Source organism: Acipenser ruthenus, chromosome 2 (genome assembly GCF_902713425.1).
Source record: "Acipenser ruthenus chromosome 2, fAciRut3.2 maternal haplotype, whole genome shotgun sequence".
In the NCBI taxonomy this organism is placed as follows: Eukaryota; Metazoa; Chordata; class Actinopteri; order Acipenseriformes; family Acipenseridae; genus Acipenser; species Acipenser ruthenus.
Window position 1 is genome coordinate 68673655 of NC_081190.1, and position 23693 is coordinate 68697347.

At 35.9% G+C, this 23693-nt stretch overlaps 1 protein-coding gene across 4 annotated transcripts in view; it reads right to left on the minus strand.

Moving 5' to 3' along the window:
* Window positions 1-23693, minus strand: part of LOC117409386 (lipopolysaccharide-responsive and beige-like anchor protein) — a 282415-nt gene that overhangs the window by 102471 nt on the left and 156251 nt on the right. The gene's annotated exons all lie outside the window — the stretch shown is intronic.

Below are 23693 nucleotides of genomic sequence, written 5' to 3' on the forward strand. Positions count from 1 at the left end.
TTAGCACTAAAATATTCCTAATGAGATTTCCACACATCTGGAGTACCGCTCCATTTTTAAACAAGTTTCACATAACCCATTTACATTGTGTTTTACTTCAGGGTCACACACATTCTATGGGAATGATAAACACCAATACGGTAAAGAGAGAACACAAAGCAGACCAGCAGAAAAGTACAACAGGATAAATTGAAGGTGTTTCGTTCCCCCTTGTGCTAAAGCTTCCATTAATCTGATATTCAGTAATTCTGAAAGCAAAGGGTTGCCTATATAAGAGGTTAAGTATCATTTTGTCAGCTAAAGCAAAACAAAAACCTGCAGATGAACTCAGCCTAATCTCTCCATGGAGTAAGCGGTTGTCAGAGTAACTTGTTACAATGCCTGTCATCCCGCTTGACAGACACAGATGCTTAGTTTGCCTACACAATTCAAACTAATCCTATCTTTAGCCCTAACCCACTTTGTTTCGTTGTTGCCTCAGTTTTTGCCTTTTCATTTCAAAGCTTAATTATGAAGGTGTTCAGGGACAACCAGAGAGGGCCACTTGCTCTGCCACGGTGCCGAAGACGGCATTAATAAAAAATATTCTAATAAGGGAAGTATGCCACAAGGGTTCATGATAACAGTTCCTTAAAGTACTCATTAAAAGAGGTGACAGTAGTGGGGAAGCAGCTGTGGCCTAGCTGAGACCTTCAAGTCTCCCTGGAATAGTATCTGCCTGCTCGGCAGCTTCACTTCAAAGCCTCTGGAGTTCAATTAAATCTGGATTAGGTGGAAGCTGCCCATCTACGGAACTTTGCAGGTCTCTGGCACTATACTCACTGACAGTACCCAAGACCGAGGTATGGGCCTCCTAAGAGGAAGTTGCCATGGAAACCACATTACAACCACTGTCTTGTCTTAAATAAATATTATATATATAATTGATGTTAACATAAGTGGAATAAGGAAAAAAGCAAACAGATGTGTTTAGGTTTCATTATATTTTGTAAAACAATTAATTAACTTTTACATATTTGATTTTTATTCCCTGTATTTTTATGTTAGAAAACATATGCAGTCATTAACTTCCAGGAATTGACTGTTTTTTCAGAACTACAATACTATGTTACAACACAGCTCTCAATTAGTCACATGGTTATAATTCCTGTGTGAAGCGAAACCACAGTGATTTCTTAATTCAAAAATGTAGATTGTAGTTGGTTTACATTCTGTCTGATTTTCTTGCTTACAAAAGCAATGGATAGAGACAATCCTCTGCAATCCGCCTTTCTTTGTTGCTGCTGTAGCAAATTTGAAATAGGATAATAAATCTAGCTCTCTATATATGTAAAACAAGAAACAAATCTTCTGATAGGGATGTAGTACCGGTAGGTAATACTAAAAGAAACCTCCAGTGAAAACGTGCGTCAAAGAATTTCCTTTAGTATAAATGCATATTCTACCATTGTGTGTTTTTATAGTTCTGGATGTACTGTGATACACATATCTATACACAACAAAGCCTCATTTTTTTCTAGCAAGTCATCATTATTTGTTTATTTAGCAGTTTATTCATCATGCTTTAATTAATTTAATTATTTATTTCTTAGCAGACACCCTTATCCAGGGCGACTTACAATAGTTACAAGATATCACATTATTTCACATTATACAGATATCACATTATTTTTTACATACAATTACCCATTTATGCAGTTGGGTTTTTACTGGAGAAATCTAGGTAAAGCACCTTGCTCAAGGGTACAGCAGCAGTGTCCCCCACCTGGGATTGAACCCACGACCCTCCGGTCAAGAGTCCAGAGCCCTAACCACTACTCCATGAAATGTGCCCACTGCCTTGTTGGTTTAGCTACCAGTATGCAACAGGAAACATGATCTCCTGGGCCTTGTATTCTCAAATGAAACTCACACCTCAAACACGGTCCAAAGAAAACAGCTTCTTCATCAAACACTAAAATTACAACTTCAGCTGTATTATTGTCAAGGTGTTTACAATTACTGAACATGCAAACTAATAAAACAACATGAAAATAATATTTAAAGGCTAAATATGGGTACAATGCAGCAATTTTCTGGTATATAAAAAAATCCAATAGTCCATATTGACCCCTCTTGTAATAACAAACAATAATTAAAATATAATTGAGAAAAAATATTAAAATAACCAAATCAGAACTGTATACCAATACATGTCGTGCAGTAGAGTACAGTGTAAAGCTTACATCCAGTTTAATTCTATTATTATTGAAAAATAACACATATATTGCTCCTCAGGTTTGAGCTGTATTTTAACTGGAAAAAAAAATCTGTGTATCAAACTTAAAGCTGGCATCTCAAAATGTGCAGTCTGTTATTGATATGACCAGAAGGGCTCAAACACTGTGGCAGTGAAATGGTTATTTTTCAACAGTAATTGAACTATATTGAGAGAATCATAGAGTTCAGCTGTGTACCAAATAGTAAGACAATTAGGGTTAAGGTTACCCTAACTCTAACCTCACATGGTCTGTGAAGTATGAGGATGTGGCAGTGGGCAGAGGAAGCTTTGTAAAATCCAATGCCATAAAAGGATTCTATCACTTTTTATCACCCAGAAACCAAAACGACCTTAATACGGTAACCATCTTATGTTGCATATCAAAGTAAAGTGTACTCTTAAATTTTGCCCAAGATGTTTTCATAATACTGAACATATGAAGTCGGTATCTCAAATGGTTTATGAGATTCTAACAGTTGAAATAGCTGGGTCGGCAGTGGATAGACAGATAAATAAGCTCCCCTCACAGGGATACTTAACAATAATAACTACATAGAATATAAAATTTAAGTATTTTAAATAAGTAATGTATTTGCCAACCACAGCTGCCAACTGCCTTTGATAATAATGCAGTAATTAACAAAAAAGTACATAAATATTAAACCATTCAAAATACCTGTCAAGCCACTATGCATTAATGGCATGAAAAAAGAAAGAAAATGAACCTCATGTTTTTCCTTCCAATCACCGATGGGGATAATAAACTCCCAGCAAATGATATATCAACTCATTTTACCTTATCGCTTTGAGCTTGCCTGACAATGAAGTTCATATTTCACTGGTTCCATTGAAGATTCTGAAAATGACTTGGCCTCTTGACCTGAAATTTCACTAGAAGACAGAGATTTCTATTCTGCAAAGTAATGCAATTTTTCAGGTGTCAACCTTTAGCCCAGCTTTAAAAATGTATTTAATTTATATTAACCAACGATATTGATATTTTCAGAGGCTCCCACAAGAACGCTCTTTGATACATGAAGCACTGACTGGCAAATTGATGTCACTCTTGACGGTAAGGACTATTTTATTTGGCGCGGCTATGCTCAGGACAGATTTATGGCAAGTCTGAAATTCTTATTTTGTAATATAATATTTGTAGTGGACTGATGCACGTCAGAGATCCTGACGTGTAAAGAATTCACAGCAGGGAAAAGCCTATACTGGGATCTGACACTTAAGAAATATTTAGCATTTTGTGGCCCCGTAGTTAGATTGATTGGGTTGACAATTTAAAAAAATCACCATGGTTGATATGCTTTTTGTGTTTGGTATGTTTTACTGTATTATATGGCCACTGTACATTTGACTATATCACAAAGTCACAACATAATTTGGTACAACTGTCAATCCGAGGACTAACAGCTAGCAGGTAGATGGTGTGCAAATTTCTACTTTTTTAGGATTCGGTACTTCACAGAGCAGTAGATCAATACACAAGCGTAAACATGGAGAATGAACTGCTCACCCGAAGAGCAAAGTACCTCCAAGGCAGGGTTGAGTCATGCTTGCTAGGCAATAAAAGAAAGAAAATACTAATTTTGAATGTTTTAGTATTACTGTTTTTATTTATTTTTTTATTCTTGTTTTTACTGTGCAGCGCTTTGGGATGCCTCGGCATGAACTACGCTATATAAAATACATTTGATTGATTGATTGATTGAATAGTACAAGGAGTATGTTTAAGTCAACCGCCAACCTTACAACCACCATCACACATGAGCATCTTACTTCACTTCCCTGGCTCCAAGGTCATCAACACTTTTGCTTTGCAGATTGAAACCAGGTACTTGCTAAATTGCTGCCACTTCTGATTGTGCTGGGATTTGAACTCATGGGCCTTGGATGATAGCGGGTTAATGAATGAATGAATGCACCAGTGGTTTGCAGAGAGTGGAGCAAGGCAGCATGCATGCATGCAGACGCTGAGCTGCCATGCAGGCACTGCTTGATGCAGAATATCAACCTTTATGTAGGGTGTTCTTAGTTATTCATAGGCAAATCTATACTATATTAACAGTTTTTAAAATAATCTCTAAATAATAGTAATAAAATCAGCATCACGTTTTTGTAGGAATAAAACAGTGCAGGGCATGTTACGCTATAGGAACACTGGTTTCAATGATCACTCATCATAACAGTGAATAACACACTGTCTATTTTGCAATAGATAACTGCAATATGTGTGTAACCGAGGTTTAGATAACAGCAGCAATACGTGTGTAACTTAGGCATACGCCAACATTTACACGTATGCACAGATACTGTACTATACATACATACAGATTTTGTTGTTGAATGTCTGCACTGATAAGTCTACAGGTTTTTACTATGAAATCTACAAAATTTAGAGCATTGTCATCTCTTCTCCTGTTTGATTGATTACCCCTTTTCCTTATGCTCATTAATCTCTTCACCTTATCTTTTATAACACTTCATTTCAGCAGAAAGGTAATAATAAAACTCTCATCCATTTACTCATCTAGTCATGCGGAAATGGTTAATAACAGGATACAAATTGAACTTCAGTCACCTAATTTTCCTCCAAAGGCAAAAACATATAAACCAAACTCAAAATGAGCATCTTTATAGGGGGCAAAATGCAGGCAGTAAATGTAAATGGTGACATTTAAAATTAAGCATTTTAATGTTTGCTTATTATGTACATTTATGTATGAGCTGTTTAATCTATTAAACTAAAACACTGGTTCATTTTTATTAGAGCAATAACACAAGAGTCTTATCATCTAAACCCACAGACAACTCATCTGCCCAACATTAAATACTATACAAAAGGTTATTTATCTTTTTACACGTATGGCACCGACTAGTTTGCTGTAGTCAGTTGGGCATTCTTCCATTACATTTTACAATGTCTTAATTGTTTATTTATTTTTAAAAAAAATAATTAAAAAAATCACCAGAAAGTTGAGAAAATAAGAAGTACTTCATATAAGAATTTGCCCTTCTATATCCAAAAAACACTGACCCTTTCATCTCAAAAGAAATGACTGAGGATATTGAGAACAAAGGAATGAATAAATACAAAAAGGCCTAGATGTCACAATACAAACAGGGCCAGGGGTTAAAAACATGCAGCAATTCGTACAAATCTACATGAGTGTAGCGGAGTTCAATGTAATTTAAATGGACATAGTGCAAATTCACCAGCTGCCCTTTATTTTTGGATGATTAGTATTTTTTTCTTCTAATTTTCAGTAGGGGTGGAGAGTAATGTATGTGATACATTGGCAGTGCATCAATAGATTTTTATGAAGCACTGAAGTGGAGTAGCTTTCACAAAGATGAGCTACACCTGGAGCTTAACTGAATATATTGACATTATTGCAGAAGTAGAAATTATCTTAAATCGAATTAATCATTTTCATTCAATATTTTGATCACAAAAATCTGGGGAAGGTTTGATGTTATAGGAAGGGATAAGCTACCACCGCCTCACAACTTTGCAGGTCATTGGAGGATCCCCTACAGTAGGGTGATACATCTAAAGTACCCATACTGTGACTGTGCACCATATTGGTATACTGCAATGCCTGTACACACACTGCCTGCCAGGATGTCGTACAGCAGTGGCACCATCAATGTGCAGCCCTGGCCAGCGATTTCACCTGCTTTAAAAGACACTGACTAACATCTTCAAAAAGACAACCCCAAAATAACACACACAAAAACAAGCACTTATTGGTTCAGATGCATGTTTCTGCTGTAGTAAGTAAAGTGCAAAGGAGACACTCCTGGTTATTTCATGTGGAATTTGAATGGGGAGGATGTAAATTTTGCTAGAAGTTATTCAAGGTAGGGTCAGAAGTAGAAAAGGTAGAACACCACCACAGGATCGTGGATTCACAAAATGCTAATAAAATTGAAGGCTGTGCCACATACAGCTTTTTTCTTTGTGAATGAAATGCTCTTAACTACACATAACTTTGCATCCCTTTTCTGCTTTTGCACTCAGAGATGTCAACACCCATCAGTAAATCCGTTTTTCAAATTAATGAGGATTCAGAGAAATCTGCTGCCTAATGAGCACTCGTACCAATCTGGCCTAGGTTCTGCTCCAGTGCTGCCAAAATCAGCTTGAAGAAACAGTGACACAAGCACCACAGCAGAGCTCCTTTTGTGCACATTTTGTAGCCAATTAACACAGATTTGTTGTTGGTTTAAATGATATATGAGAACAGCACTGTTTCCCCCTCTACAAAGATATTAAGAAAAGGACTTGGGAACAAGAAACTTATGTAAAGAAAATACAAAATACAAAGAACAGCACTGGTATTAAGAATATTAAATCTCAACATACAATTTTAATTCAATATTTTAAGACTTCATAACCCTGGTTTCTCAGATTTAATAAGGAAACTTGACAACTATTGTTAAGAAACATAATATGGCAGCTGCTCACATCAAAATTATAAAAATAATGTTATATGTATACTAAGAAATAAATAATGAAAAATAATGTTTCCCATAAAATGAAAGGTTAATCATTATAAACTAATGCAAAAGGTGGAGTTTATATCAAATCCTTTTTTTCATTCATTAAAAAAATGCAAATTAAAGTTTAACCAAAATAGGATGTTAGAGGAAAATCTTTAATTCTCTGATGTTCTGTTCAAAAATGAACTTTTGGTACATTTAGTCTGTATTTACCCTAATCAGGATTAAACCCTTTTTTGTTCTCCTGCATGGTGTTTGCTAACAGGTTAGTCTTTTTACATTCCCTGCAGCTTGCTTGCAGCTTAGCCTTTAAAGTCCTAACAAAAGTCTTTTGCAGAATTAAAAAAAAAATGCTAGAGTGGGGTTAATTGGAAGAGAAGTGAAGCCTTTAAAGCATTGAGTCATTAACATTTATCCCACTAGAACCCATTGTGTTAGAGAAAGAAGAAAAGGCTCTGGAGAAACCTCACCAATAACAAGGTACCAAACTAGCTGAAAAATAATGGCTTGCGATTTTTTCACAAACTGTGCAGGTCTCCTTTTATTTGTTTTGCTCCCTCCCCAAAAAACTGAATGCAAGCATTTCTTTCTCCCTAAAGTTTAGACTCAAGGAGTTTTAACCTTTGGGTCTCTAAGGGCAGTGCTAGCTACTTTTGGGTAAATCCGAATAAAAGCAGGATAAAGGTGACATAAGTGAGGAGAAGAAGACCGTGAAATTTGTCAGACATACGCAAATTGGTAAACTTGTGATCTGAACAGTGTGCAACACTTTAAAATTCTGGCAATTTAGTAATACAGAGGAACACAGATTTATTTTCACAGAGTTCACACTTTCAGGACTTGAAGAAATAAAATAAAAAAGTAATATTGGGAACCTGTGTACATGTGAAACGGTAAGATTAAATTGTAAAATCTTATGAATGAGTTTAGCGTTAATAATTATAGCACAACTTCAAAAAGATAAATATACAGGGAGAAGAAAAGTGAACTGATTTTAGTACTTTTTTGTACACAGGTTACATCAGTAAACAAATTAGTCAACTGAAGTTAGTTGGATTTGAAGTGAAAGACTGAGTTACATTTATATAAAACACACACAATGAGGAGCACAGAGAAAATTGAAGAGACAGCTGAAATTTTGCTGCAAAGTGGTTAAAGACTCTGAAGTATTGTTCCCACTTTTTCTTAACCTCCGCTGCATTGTGAGCATCGCAAACATCAGATGTGTTAAGATTACTGACCATTATCTCCTTCATTTGCTCCGCTTTCCCTCACATTACCCTTTGCCATCGAAATACAATTTTGGGGGAGTTGCAGGAGCGCTAAGAAGTAAACTTTCCCTAATCCGCCTATTATTACAGCCTTAATTGGATTGGAAGCGGGGTGGGGTAAAATAAAAAATAAAAAAATAGACCCCATTCACTCAGTATGGTTGCAGTCTTGAAGACTAAGAGGAGAAAGGTATTCCTGAAAGAAAATCCACAGGGATTCAGTGAATGAAAGCTATTGAAAGGTGACATAACTGAATCCATCAGATCCTTGACATGTAATGAATTGTTTCCTTAAACAGGTAACTTTAAAACAGATTCTGCAGATCGGACTTCAGTGTATCACATAAGTGACCCAATTTCTATTTTTTTACAACAAGAAAGCTATCCACTAGGAGATGGCAAATATTTCTGAAAACATGTGGGATTAAGGCAGTCTTTTTTTTTTTTCCCCAGCTGAATCGCTTGCATATTAGCATTTTTACTAAGAGTGCACTAATCTGTGCTAAAAGTAAAAGAGATAATCTTGAGCATCAGGCTTGGTAGTAAAATCACAAGACACATCCTGAATCTATCAGCTAAAACCTTGTGAAAAAAAGGCTTAAAAAACTTACTGTTTTTCCTTATCAGCAAGAAATGTGCTGTCTAACCAATTCTCTAGAGACTCCAGACTTCTCATAAACTAAGCTAATGGACTGTTTTAAATTAACAACAACTCTAACTTTTTTTTTTTTTTTTTTGTTACTGCCATTACCATGCATAATAAGAAAAGTTACTCAATAAAATGTTCCTTAAAACAGATAAACTACTATTAGATATAGCACGCCATTCTCCATATTTCAACTGGAAAACAGTCTGAAGACATGTGATGATATGGTTATACATGCAAATGGTCCTAGTGAATGCTTGTGTTTGTATATACAGTGCTCCCTCGCTATAAGGCTCTCGGTTATAATGCGCCTCAGATATAACGCTCCTACAGCATGTCTCCCAATTCCCTATACTAGAGATTCATGCAATATTTCTACAGTAAATACAGTACCGATTCTGTCTAACTTCTATTTCTGTCTCTCCCTTTTGATACAGTATCTGAACTTAAGAAAAGCTGCGCTGGCACTTTATAACACAGACATTTTATTCAGCGTTCATTTTATAACTAAATAAATAATTAGGCCTATTACGTGGTTATCTTTCCTAATGTATTTACTTTTTAATGCAAACTGAACTCCCGACCGTTGTTTAGCCAGGCTATTTAGTTTAAAAACTGCTATTTTTTTTTTTGTTTTGTAAAAAATATAGCGTTGATTACATGGTGCTTTATGCATGGTTATTTAACAGAAATTTACATTTTTGCTTCACTATATATGGATTACAGAGAGGGAGTTATTTTATTTCGTATTTTAGTCAGATGTGTGTTATGTGTCCTGTGGCACCCCCCCCACCCCCTCCCCCGTTTATAACGCTCTTCAGTTATAACACTCGTATTGTGTGTCCCCCAAGACCCGCGTTACAGCGAGGGAGCACTGTATTATTTACAGAATGGCTGGATATATTTAAGAATATATTTCACAGATACCTGCTGCTTCAATTAATATATATATATATATATATATATATATATATATATATATATATATATATATATATATATATATATACACATATATATATATATATATATATATATATACATATATATATATATATATATATATATATATATATATATATATATATATACATATATATATATATATATATACACACATATATATATATATATATATATATATATATATATATATATATTATATATATTTTTTTTTTTAATGACAGAATTAAATAATTTTTGATTTAATTGAATACATTTTTTCACTCTTCAGAGTTATTTTAGTTTTTTCAAGTGCCTGTCTAATTATAATTTTTAACCAAGTCAACTTTCAAACATGCTGTTTACATTTTGTCATGATCACAATTAATATGAGCACAGGACATGAAAAAACAGAAAAAAGTGGCTTTTTTTTTTAATTTAGTAAATTGGCAATTATTTTATTATTTTCTCCCAATCTGGCATATCCAATTATGTTTTTTAGGCTCAGCTCACCGCTACCACCCCCATGCTGACTCGGGAGCGGCGAAGACGAACACACGTTGTCCTCGGAAGCGTGTGCCGTCAGCCGACCGCTTTTTTTTCACACTGCAGACTCACCGTGCAGCCACCTCAGAGCTACAGCTCTGGGCAGCTTACAGGCAAGCCCGCAGGCGCCCGGCCAGACTACAGGGGTCGCTGGTGCGCGGTGAGACAAGGACACCTTGAAAAGAAAGTGCAAACAAATTCCTACTGCCTGCAATTAAGGAAAGTGTTGTTACTGTATATTAACAAATTTAGCATTTCCAATATGGTGGAAATTCAATTAAATGTCCTTTTTTATTCTTACAGGGTACCTTCCAGCATGCCCATGACATCATGCTATGCCTTTAGATTATGAAATTTTCCCCAATGGTTGATATATATATATATATATATATATATATATATATATATATATATATATATATATATATATATATATATATATATATATATATATACACACACACTACTGTGCAAAAGTTTTAGGCAGGTGTGAAAAAATGCTGTAAAGTAAGAATGCTTTCAAAAATAGACATGTTAATAGATTATATTTATCAATTAACTAAATGCAAAGTGAGTGAACAAGAAAAATCTAAATCAAATCCATATTTGGTGTGACCACCCTTTGCCTTCAAAACAGCATCAATTCTTCTAGGTACACTTGCACAAAGTCAGGGATTTTGTAGGCATATAGTCAGGTGTATGATTAAACAATTATACCAAAGAGGTGCTAATGATCATCAATTCAATATGTAGGTTGAAACACAATCATTAACTGAAACAGAAACAGCTGTGTAGGAGGAATAAAACTGGATGAGGAACAGCCAAACTCAGCTAACAAGGTGAGGTTGCTGAAGACAGTTTACTGTCAAAAGTCATACACCATGGCAAGACTGAGCACAGCAACAAGACACAAGGTAGTTATACTGCAACAGCAAGGTCTCTCCCAATTAACATGTCTATTTTTGAAAGCATTCTTACTTTACAGCATTTTTTCACACCTGCCTAAAACTTTTGCACAGTACTGTATATATATAATCACACACACACACATACATACATACATACATACATACATACAATTTTAAGGGATTTCCTATGTTTTGTCTATTTACACAAATCATTACAAACCATAATCAGTGTTGTATTTCTGTTTCTGACTTGCTTAGAAGTAGATTTCAGACATCAGGATTGTTGTTGGAGTTGAGAAAAATGTTTGACCTTAAATTTCTTATCAAGAGGGACAGTTACTGATTAATTGGGCAAATGTTAATGTTTTGATTGTGTAGATTGATTTAAAAGATCTCAATTATAAGTAACACACCCTATCTAAAAGTTTACCCCTCTGAAGCAAAAGTTCATAACAGCAACCCTTTTCTACCCAGCATTAGTATGGTATTTGTTGGTACCACATGTCACTTTACTTAAACAGGATTCTGAAATCCTTTAATCCCTCTGTGAACCATAGAGAAGTCACAACTGAGTGGCCATAGTCCCTATGGATGTTCCATTTCATCCAGACTGGACGGTTCATCAGTCGTAATTACTATAAGAACACGGCAGAGAATGCACTCCCTCTGAATGCGCTACTGGAATCGACCGCTTAATTTTCAGCTTCCACACATGTAGAGGTTTCAGACTACTCACACACTGCTTAATGCTCATCCAAGTTATGATTTACCTGTTTACTCATCTAACAGCTAATATAGCTGGGATTATAAATATTGTATTATTATTATTGCTATTATGATTACAACTTTCAGGATACACTTCATGGTATATACTAAATAAGTATTTGGAGAATTGCTGTTACAATTAATTTCTATTAAAAAGATAAATAAGACTACCTCAACACAACAGCATTCTCAATATGTGATACACAAGGCAACCATGTGAGCTACAAAAAGGTGTACGATATAATATAGCACAATATAAAATGTTACAATTCTGTAATGCACTGGCTGTTTTCTTGGGGCCAATATTACAGCACCATGAAATTGACGTTTTTACACATTAATATCCATTTAACAGACTAGCACCTCTGGGCATGAACTGTAAGCCACAAGGAACACCCACCTCCGTGACAAGCATATATATACACAAATATACACAATATACAGTATATACACGCATATACTTACAAAATTGTGAAAACCTTATACAGTGTTCCCCCTTTATAAGGCGCCCCTTTATACTGCACAACAGGTTATAAGGCGGTACGGTCATGGCTCCCATTTGCCCCATAATGCCATTACATTAACACTAGTATTCTTGTTATAAGGCGGAACACAAACAGCACGGTCTCTTAACTATGGCTCCCGACTACAGCGTTATAAAGGGGGAACACTGTATATTGTTTTCCCATTGAGATTTTATATACCTTTTGTTTTGCAATATAGTGTTCTTAACCCTTGCAATCCACCAGATTATACCAAGAAATTATATTTACAGAATGTTACCCCTTCAAAAACACTGCCCAACATTCTAGCAATACCACTGCATTCAGCCAAGGTTATTGTCACACCTGGCAAATAACATGATAAAAAGTCCATTTTAATATCCACACATTCATGGAAGGAGCGTGTATCAAAAGATTTCTCGATAATCAGCTAAAAAGAAATTGAGGATCCAAATATTCTTTGTTTTATTGTGTGCAAACTTTTGATGTCCTTCTCCAGAAAACCATCTTGTTTCTTCCCTCATCAAGCTGCAGCAGCATGTTTGAGCATGCACTTGTTCAGAGGAAGACATTAGTCATCATTAGCAGAAGCACTGACACCAAGTCTAAGTGCTTCCCCGCAATGACCAAGTGGCAATCATCTTTCCCCCCACACTGTCACTGCTGATTAAGCTTTTCTTTCATGAAAAGCTAATTTGCTGTATTCCCCTAGCCTTATTTTACATTTCTGCAATAACAAAGCATGTCAGTGCTCAGTCTGCAAATGCAGCAAAACGCTTTGCACAGGAAGCAGAAAATGAAAAGGTTCAGCCTGCTCATCTCCGCCTTTTATCCTTAAGAGAAAAAAATATATATATTATTTTATATATATATTTTAAAGAAGGGTGTCTGGTGGTTATTATTATTATTTATTTATTTATTAGCAGACGCCCTTATCCAGGGCGACTTACAATCGCAAGCAAATACAAATACATTCAAGTGTTACAATACAAGTCATACAATAAGAGCAAGAAATACAATGACAAAAGCAGCACATACTGACTCATATGGAATGTGTGCACTGGCCTTGAAATGTAGCTTTCTATCAGTAATACTTTTCACATTCTGTAAAACTTTGAAGCATAGCGGTGGCTTTTGAAACCACTGTAGTGTTTTTGAAAAGCACACACAAACAAGGAGGTTTCAAGAAACAATGCTATGCGCTGGGGGTGAATAGGTTACAAAGATCTACCAGAAAGATGCATTATTTGCAATTTCAACATATACCTGAGAAAGTGTGGCAATAATTCATCCTGGCCTACAGCATCATAGGCTATATAAGGCCTATGAGCAAATAATTAATGTTTTTCAACTTTAACATCATGCTTACTCAAACTGAATACTCTCGTAATTTTATTTTAAAATGTGTAAAACACATCACTTTCAAATGTGAAACACAGTTACCTCCCTAGCACTGTTGAAAGCATCTCAGGAGAACCTTAGTAAAATATTTAAGACACAGATCTTCTCGAGTACATTCATCACAGTTATTACTGTGTTTGGATGTCAGACAAGGGCTTCAATTCCAGCAGATTTAGAAAAAAAAAGAAAAGCTGTACACAAGACATTCAGCAGCGATGCCATGACCCAGCCTCAGACTTCTGTTCTGCGTAACATCATAAACATTGTTAAAGAAACCATAGCAATAGCTTATTTTAGGAAACTCAAAACATTTACTCTCCTGTTTCACTTCAACTTGTTTAAAGATTTTTTTTTAATTGTTTGCATGTGTGTGTACAGATTTGAGCTGCCACAGAAAACTGCAGGTCTGCATTAAAAAATGCTGCTGCAGTCAGGTGGTATGTACATATTTTATTTACAATTGATGCTTGCTGTAACATTAGAATTTAAAAGATAAAGTATTTGTTTTTTGCATTGTATAATACAAGGTGATTATAACGTCAACAGTCGTGACATAAGGACAGATGACTTTATAATCACCTTGTATTATACAAGTGTAAAAATACACAACACGAAAAAATTATGAAACTAGGCAGATGGAAGGAAGTCCCTGGAGGCTGAATACTGTAATTGCATTTTATAAAGAAAGTCCACACAAACAGGTTAAAAAGGAAAACCAGAACTCCATATGCAAGTTGCAATGCTGAACTGACAAATAAGAATTTAGTTCTTACTTTTGTTGAAACTGAAAATCGCGAAAGGCTTGCCTGCAATAATGATACTGCTCTCTTCTTGATGAACAAATTGAATGCTGCACATGCATGCATGCAATGGCAAAGTTAAAAGACCAGAGTCTGTCCACAGAATCCTTTTATGAATGCTTGTCACTGAGAGGTTGAGCAATTTATTGACCATACCGGGATGCACTCTGTCAATGCTGAAGGAAATATGAGTGAGGGTTGTGGCTACTGTTCCTAGGCTCATTGATAATGACATACCTGCCTTAGTCGCCTGTTATCCATAGTACAAACCACTTGGAGCTAACTGAAAAATCAATAACCTCTTCACACTGGCTACCGTCACTGCCCCCTTTGATTGTCAGCTCCCGTCTAAGGCCGACTCTGACAATAAAGGGGCAGTGACTGCTTACATGCTTTCTGGACAACCTAACGATACGGAACTGCCAAACAGAAAAGTACATACATCCCCCCCCCCCCCCCCCTCTCATCAATTAGGGCCAGACCGGACCTGCCCATAAAAGTTTAACCTAAGCAGTCGAAGCTGAATGCAGTCCAGCTGTACAGGCCACTGCCCTCCGCGCAAGACAGGAAATCCACTGACAAGTTAAACAAAACAGAAAGTTGTAACTGTCATAATCTGAATCGCACTTCTCACACTAACAAGGGTCTTATCAGTCAGGGCAAGCCCTGGAACACATCGCTCAAGCATCCTTCAGTCACCCTCATCATAAATCCTTCAGCAAAAGTACACGAAAAACTCTACGTGGTCCAAGAAATCTTCTGCCAACATTTCACCACAGACAAAAGAAAAACTGTTGCACAACTAATAATTTTCTTTCTATTTAAATAAATAAAATTAATGAAGCACTGAGCAACCTTCCGAGAAGAAACCATTCAACAGATAGGACTTCAATACTTCAAAGCTGTTTTTCATGCACAATACATTTAATAAAAATAAATGCTATAACCTTCTGCATTCACAGCATGCAGAAAAATGTCTTGTAACCACTGTTCATGGAATGTTAACAGTACCAAGTCCCAGCTTTATTGATCTTGGGCACCTGTATAACCATTACTGAGGTGTGACTTGTAAAACTTGTAGTGGCTCAGACTGCTACGCAATTTCCATCCCTGCTATTTGATTAATGGTTCCCAATATATCATACATGTATAGCATAAAATACAAGTAATTTAAGCATTAATTACATAGAGAGGAACACAGGTACTATACATCCATGGCAGTGGATAATAATACATAGTTCATAGTATCGGCTTATACTCCAATTGAAATGCAACAGGATACCCACGTGGGATTTGGAAAGCAACCAGGTGTGCATAAATAATGACCTTTCATAAAGTTTAAATATATAGAATCAGCATATCTGCTAACATGCCATCATCAGTTCAGCTATTCATAAGCACTGTCCTGCAAATCAATTAGCACCCCTGTGGTCATCATTATTAGCAAGTTGGGTAATCTCATGCAGCCACAACAACTTGAAGGCACCACAAATACCCTAAGATGTTGGCGTGTCTCTGCGTTTCTTTTTGAAGGCATCAAACAGACTGTGTGATGGTGGGGTGTCCTTACTCAGACAAGGCTCAGATTTAATCCATGGCACCTCAAGTGAATTGAGATCTTTTGATTGCACAGACATTGGCTATGTGGCAGCTATACCTGAACAGAATGCCAGATGCAGTTCTTTCCTGATGGGAATAGGCAATAGCAGAAAAACACTGCCCCTATCTCTCAACAAATGGGGTCAGGGGCAGGTCTGAACAGCACATTTCTTCTTTTGCCATCCTAATGGCTAGATCTCAATCTATTTGAGGCCTGGCAAGATGTACTTGATCAGCTCCCATGCTTTTATTTTTTTTAATAAAATGTGATTTGTAAATAAAGACAAGAACGACATTTTCTCCACAAAATTTCAATTGGAATATATTGTTTGCGAACAAGTGCTTTTGAGAGATCTGATAATCCAGCAATCACGTCCCGTCACCTGCTAAGCAGAAACACAAATTTAAGTTTTTAGTATATAAAACGCAATATTGGTTTGTTTAAGATATGGACTTTTTTGTTTCAATTCCACAAGAATCCAGCTGACAACAATCAGTTACAGTTTCCCTGTAACTTGCCTTTCAGCACAAAATTAATTAATATACATCAATCACTGGTTTTGGACCAATTGACATGATCTCTTTGTCATTTCCAAATGCAAGAAAAAAGCAGCTGGAAAGAGCTAAATGCAAGAAAGCACAGCATTGTTCCCAACCCCAATAAATACCTACCTTCAAAATTAATATAATTAGTCACTTACGTATCCCCTTGTAACACTGATACAAAATACATAAAAGCTGCCACTATATGAATGAAAGTAACACTCATAGTAATACACACACACTATGTATTGTAAGTCTAGCAATGGAAGTCAAAAATTCCCACAAAACACCAGGCATATCCCAGGCAAAGGTGATAATAAATGGCAGCTTTTAAAAGTATTTGGATGAGTCTCCCTGCAGACCTGGTAAATGTGTCAGCTCCTTTTGGGGGCTTATCAGACAGCACAGTGAAAGGGCATGGACAGTGTCCAGTCCCAGCAAGAGAATCATTGGGAAGCAGTCACAGACACAGATCAAAGATTTCTCACTGCAGACCAGAGACTAGTCTCCAGCATGTTTTATTTATTTATTTATTTATTATTTAAAAAAATAATAAAAAAAAGTCTCTTTAGGATCTACAGATAATAGAGGATGTTTCTTGAAAAGAAACAGAATGAAAAAAAAAAAGATATTTGATAGCCACAGGCCTAGGCAGCTGTTTTGCTTCCGAGTCTTACTTCAGATGGCTGCGAAAGTTTTCATCGGTTTTCTCATGAGACATCACTTTAATAAGCTGTCACAGATGGCTTGCAATCCTTCGATTACAGTAACTTTTTGTGAAGGAAATAAATCCAGTTTTTTTTTTTAAAAAGCCCTTTTGAAAATATTCTCGCTGTGCTGTGAAATTATCCAGTGGTTGGTGTGTACTTATGCTAAGCTTTGCAAACATCTACAAAGATCCAACTCAAACTGGATATTAGTGAAGTCAGTGCAACATTTACCCACAGTAAAGGCTAAAAAGCATTCCACTGTGATGTTCATCAGAAATGTGCATTGTAATGGAGTCAAAGTTCAGATTGAAAAGCTTGTTAATGACAGAGCTAAACAATACAGCATGGAGGACATTATATTGTATTGTAAAATACAGCACACAGACAACTGCATTTTAGTACAGACCTTTTAGAATGACAATGTTTAATACCGACATCCTTTGTATCCTACACAAGTTCCTAGTCAACAGGATTTCAGGATCATACGGATCCATTGTAAAAAAAAACAGACTGTGTTTACTTGGTACAGATGCCTTAGATATGATGAGATCACCCAGGCAGTCAAAAAACTCTACCCTTTTGTGAAGCCATTATTTTTCCAGCCTTCACCTCCTGAGATGGCCAAGAAGATTGCTTATGAATTATACGCTAAAATTGTGAGCATTCTGAGCCTGTATACAATTGACGTATGAGCATGTTTTAAATGTTTGAACCGTTATGGAATCTCATGTGCAGTTAGTCAGGAAAACAAGAATCAACCTACTTATATAGAAAAAGTACTATTCCTAAAACAAGCTGCTATTACAGAGAGGGAAATAAGACTCCTATTGCATAGCAGTTTCACCCATTACAGGTTTTACTACAAGCTTGATTAACCATGGTTTATAGATAATGAGCTCAGGTGTCTCATTAAACTCATAGTAAAACCAGGAATGGATCAAACTGCTATGCAATGCGAGTCTTATTTCCAGCCTTGTATTATTACATATTCTAGTTTACTCCAGCACACAATTATATGTGCATACAGAAAGCAGAGTTGTGAATTGTACACTCAATCTTGTACTAAACCAGGTAGGGGCACAGAGGCATGTGTGATAGGAACATTGTGCTGGCGCAATGAATCTACATCCTGTCAAATATCCCACAGTACTACCAAGAACAAAAGCTAAACCAGAGGGTCCATTTCAATAACTTAATACTATTTTGATGATGTGAGGAAGAAGTAGTCAAACAATTATCTACATGAGGGAACAAATATACAAATAGGCTGATAAAACTATATGGCAATTTATGTTATTGAATATACATTTAACAGGCAATATAAATGAACAGGTTCAATCTCATATTGCTACGAGATGACTGCTTCAATACTTACACTTTTCTCCAAATGCCTCTAGAACAGGGGTCTCTAACCCTGGTCCTAGAGAGCCATTGGATCTTCTGGTTTTCATTCCAACCGATTTCTCAGTTAATTAATCAAACCAGTTATTCGCTTAATTAGTCAGGATTAATACGTGTTCCAGATCTTTTGACGTAAAGACACCTATACAAATTTCAGGATTGGGGCTCTCCAGGGCCAGGGTTGGACCCCTGCTCTACAATAACACGTTTGGGAAAACAGCTACATTCACCATAAACAGATAGCACAGTCCACAGCCCTTCTCTGGGTGATTCATATAAAAAGAATGGTATACCACAACAGTTGCAATGCTTTTTGATCTCAATAATAAAGTGTGCTGGGACAAACATCCAAATATTCGAACGAATATATTCGTATTCACTAGAAATTACAAAGATACCTTGCACTCATTTACTGCCTCACCAAATGTTGCTCTACAGTTTCAAACATGGCAAATGAAGAAACTCAGTGTGATATGCAAGATTAATACATTTACTATTTACAGTTTTGCTGTTTAAAAGTTCTTTACTTATTCCTTTTAGCACCCAAGTCAAAAAATGACTTGCGCTCTTTCCAAATTAAAGTCTTAATAATTCTCAAGAGCTTCCATTGAAATTGTCATGTTTTAGATGATCCTCATGTCAACTAGAGGGCAGCAGTGTGGAGTAGTGGTTAGGGCACTGAACTCTTGACTGGAGGGTTGTGGGTTCAATCCCCAGTGGGGGACACTGCTGTTGTACCCTTGAGCAAGGTACTTTACCTAGATTGCTCCAGTAAAAACCCAACTGTATAAATGGGCAATTGTATGTAAAAATAATGTGATAACTGTATAATGTGAAATAATGTATAATGTGATATCTTGTAACAATTGTAAGTCGCCCTGGATAAGGGCGTCTGCTAAGAAATGAATAATAATAATAATAACTAGAGTGTTTGCTGGTCTGCACTCTGTTCTGACAGCTAAAACCCTGTTATGCTGGTACACTAGATACAGGTATCATAATTGCAATTGTTGCACGTTTTGCGAAAGCAGGGAAGATGTCTGAATAGTTCTCAATAAAAAAAACCCTGCAGGCCTCATCCATGGTCTTAAAACCATGATTTTTGAGTATGTGTTTTACTTGTCCAAATTCTTGACTGAGTCACAACAGGTGAAATGCTCTGATACAGATTACTGGAGTCACTCTAATACCAGGGACGTGCGCAGTGCTACATGGGATACTCAGACCGCTGCTTTTTTTTTTTTTTTTTTTTTTTTTCATCTGTGTTTTAGAAACGCACTGCTGTTTTTTTTTTTATAATGCAGAATTCTGCTTAAACGTTATGTACTATTTATTTTGGGAATAAACAAAACAACGTTTAACTGTAAAGTAAGGCCTACACAATGTATTCTTTACTCCTGTGATATTTTTCCACTTTGACGTGTTACTGTAACCTCTTGCTGTAAACCACGCCTCCTGCCCCTGCTGCTATACGGTCTCTGCCTCCGTTCTGAGCAATATAATGGCTTTTATTACTTTTTGAAAACAAACGAATATCCGAACGAATATTTAAATTATGAGCGAATATCCGAACATGAAAATCCTGTGTTTGTCCCAGCACTAATAATAAATCCATTCTTTAAATAAAAATAACATTAGAGCTGTCTTTGTAGCCTACTTTTTTTCTTAAATCTGTTGTGACACTTCTGTAAAACATTAAAATATACTGGACCTACTGCAATAAAATAAAATAAATACTTTCACCCAACAATCAACAATATCTGCTACTGAACATTTAAAGGCCGCAATACATGGAGCAGTCCATTCTGATGTGATACAGCCATTTTAATGTTCTTTGGATAAGATAGTTCAGATGGCTTGTATAAACTGAAAATGATGTCACACCAAGATTAGCGGTCCAGTTGATATATTTTATAGTATATGGCAAAATGAGAATTAAAGAACAGAGTGCTGAAGATACAAGCTTATTCTCACCCCACTCAATGTCCACCTCTTGTAGGGTGGATATCACCTCGTATAGTACACCCTGTGCAGATACCAACAACAAAATCATCAACGGGCAGATTAATTTATTAACAAGCAACATTAAAGGACTAAAGCTTTGTTGACTTCTCTTTCTCTCCACTTTGTGTTTCTAACTGCCATTCTTGCTCCCCTGCTATTCTACTTAAACTAAGTAGTCTTTGGCTGTCATAACAATAGACGAGAATAGCAAACCATAGTGCCGCCTTCATTTTAGAATCAATAATCAAAAAATGTGTTGTCTGTTAACAAAATGGACAATTTTAGCACTAACATTTTATAACACCTACAACATTCTAGGAGTCTAATAAACGACAAGTGTAATATGCCTTTACACAGGCACATTATTCTGGACAATAGCATAACACTATTCTAAATCAGTGCAATTCCATTTTAAAATAACACTGTCTTTGAATTCTAAATATAACAAAATCTCAGTAATGCTGCATATTGTTGTCGTTTTCCCTTAATAGTGTACACCCTCCACTTAGAAGTCCAAAGAAAACAAATGCAACCCTGAAGGACAACTCTGCAATGTGAGGAATTCTGCTAAATTATTACACTTGCTATTACACAGTTTAGCCATCTGACTGCTGGCAGCTACATTTCTGGTTTTACTGACAACATAATATGGGCTGCAAAAAAGGACAAAATGCCTGCAAATCGAATTCATTTTAAAATATAAGCATCTGGCAACAGTGTAAATATCTAAGAAAAACAACAATACATTTGTCAACTTTGACTCTAGCTATCCTTCTTAACAGTAGGATACTAAACAGATGGAAAACCTCTTGGCCTAGCTTTTACAATAGCAAGCCTCTTCACTTTTGTGCAACTATTTTGCTACAATCTGTAAAACCTAAACAATTAGAAAAAAAATACAGATGAACCCGTTATATAATACCTCGCTTAATATCATGCCCCGTTTATTATCACAATTTTTCAAAAACCACTCGCCATGCACCATAGGTTCTTTGAGAAATTACCTCTCAATATCATCAGACAAGCCTGCTTATTGTCACGTTTTGTGCAGCCTGTCAAATGCTGCATGGCTGGACTTTACTAGGTAACCACAGGATAGAATTAATTTCCAGCGCAACTAACAACCAATAATCATCTCGGCTGATAAACTGACATTTTGTGCAGCCTGTGGAATGCTGCATGGGCGGTCTTAAAGGGGTTCAGTTATAAAACACCAATCTCATCAAATTTGTCTACTTAGTCACAAAAAAAACACCAAGTGCAACGAGCTCTCATCACTCAACAATTCATGCCTTTTTTAGATAATGACACAAACTGTTTCATTCCAGTTAATGATACAAAATGTATTTGTCCTGTAGTAAACTATATGCATGTGCTAAAATCTAAAGAACAACTAAATGTACAGTATTAAAACTGCTCTTTAATTCATGAATTATGCCTGCTTTTATATAATGATTGCCATAATCATGATATAAAAGCGGGTTTATCTGTATTACAGATTGGCAATATATCAATTAGAAATCAATACTTTTAAAAAGCTCAAATAAAAATGAATAATAATGTATTCAACCACACAGCAGAAGCTGAAGTTACTTCCACTCCTGACATTAATTGAGCAAAAGGAGACTGAATGAGTGAAATTTAACAGGACAACCCCAAAAAGAATTAAGATTCAGCATCATTTATCTGTTAACATAAATAAGATTACAACTGTCAGACTCACAGGAGCATTTACTAAAACTATTAGCTTGGCTTTATACAAAGCAAACACAACATACACCACTGATTCATTCATTTTCAAATCTACTCTCTCCCTGCAGCATTATGAGCTTCATCACCAGTGCAAGAATGTATGGAAATGACAGGGAATGGGCAACAGCTATTTTCCCCATACAATATTTCTATAAATGGAAACATAGCACTTTTAGGATGTTGAAGACATGACTTAAGGAATCTTTGGTGTATGCAGGCTTCCATTTTGCTTTACTGTGATCTCTTTTTGTTCTTAGAGTAAGTAACAGGGTTCCGAAAAATAGTGATAGCTCTTTTTTAAAATGGCCGCTCTAGTGCCCTGATAGTGTAAGGATTATTGCCCACATTGTCAAACATGTAACATTGCAATAACAATCCATGACATGGTAAGGAACAGAAAAGCCAGAGCACTTAATTAGACCTTTTTAATTGTTTTCAGTTTTGAAACTGTTGGAGATTTCAAGTTAACTATACAATTTTATAAGTAACTTGAAATCTGCAACTTTTTAGGAGCTGAGAACAATTAAATGTCTAATTAAGCCAATTATTAGTTCAATTAAGGGTTCAATTAAGTAATTGAGAACTCAGTTGGAATGAAAACCAGCAGACACAGGGGTCTCCCAGGACCAGGATTGGGAAACCCTGATTTAGAGGACAGATCTAAAACCCCATTGCTAGAGCAGCCATTTTGAAAAGAGCTTTGAAACATAGTTTAAAGTGTAAAAAGCTGTCAGGATGTTAACAATGAAAATAAAAATTACAGGTACGCTATTTAAACAGTTGTAGCAACAAGTGTGGATGTATAACACAAAAATGTATGGAACCCTGCTACTTAGACTCTTTAAATTACAACTGATTGCCACTTTCATATTCCAGTAACCTGAAAATGACTCCTTTATTTGATGAATTACTGAAAGTAACTTAAAATACAGGCATCCAAAACAACTACCTTAGCAGCAGCGTCGTAACCAGAGCTGACATTCTACCGAGGTCAAACTTAGGTTTCAAGCTATGGCTGGCAGTATTTTTATGACTGCTTGGTATTTGCTGTTCAACCTTTAAATCCATGTTACACAGCAAACCAACAGAGAAAATGAAGGAGTCTCTTGTATTTTACCAGAATTTTT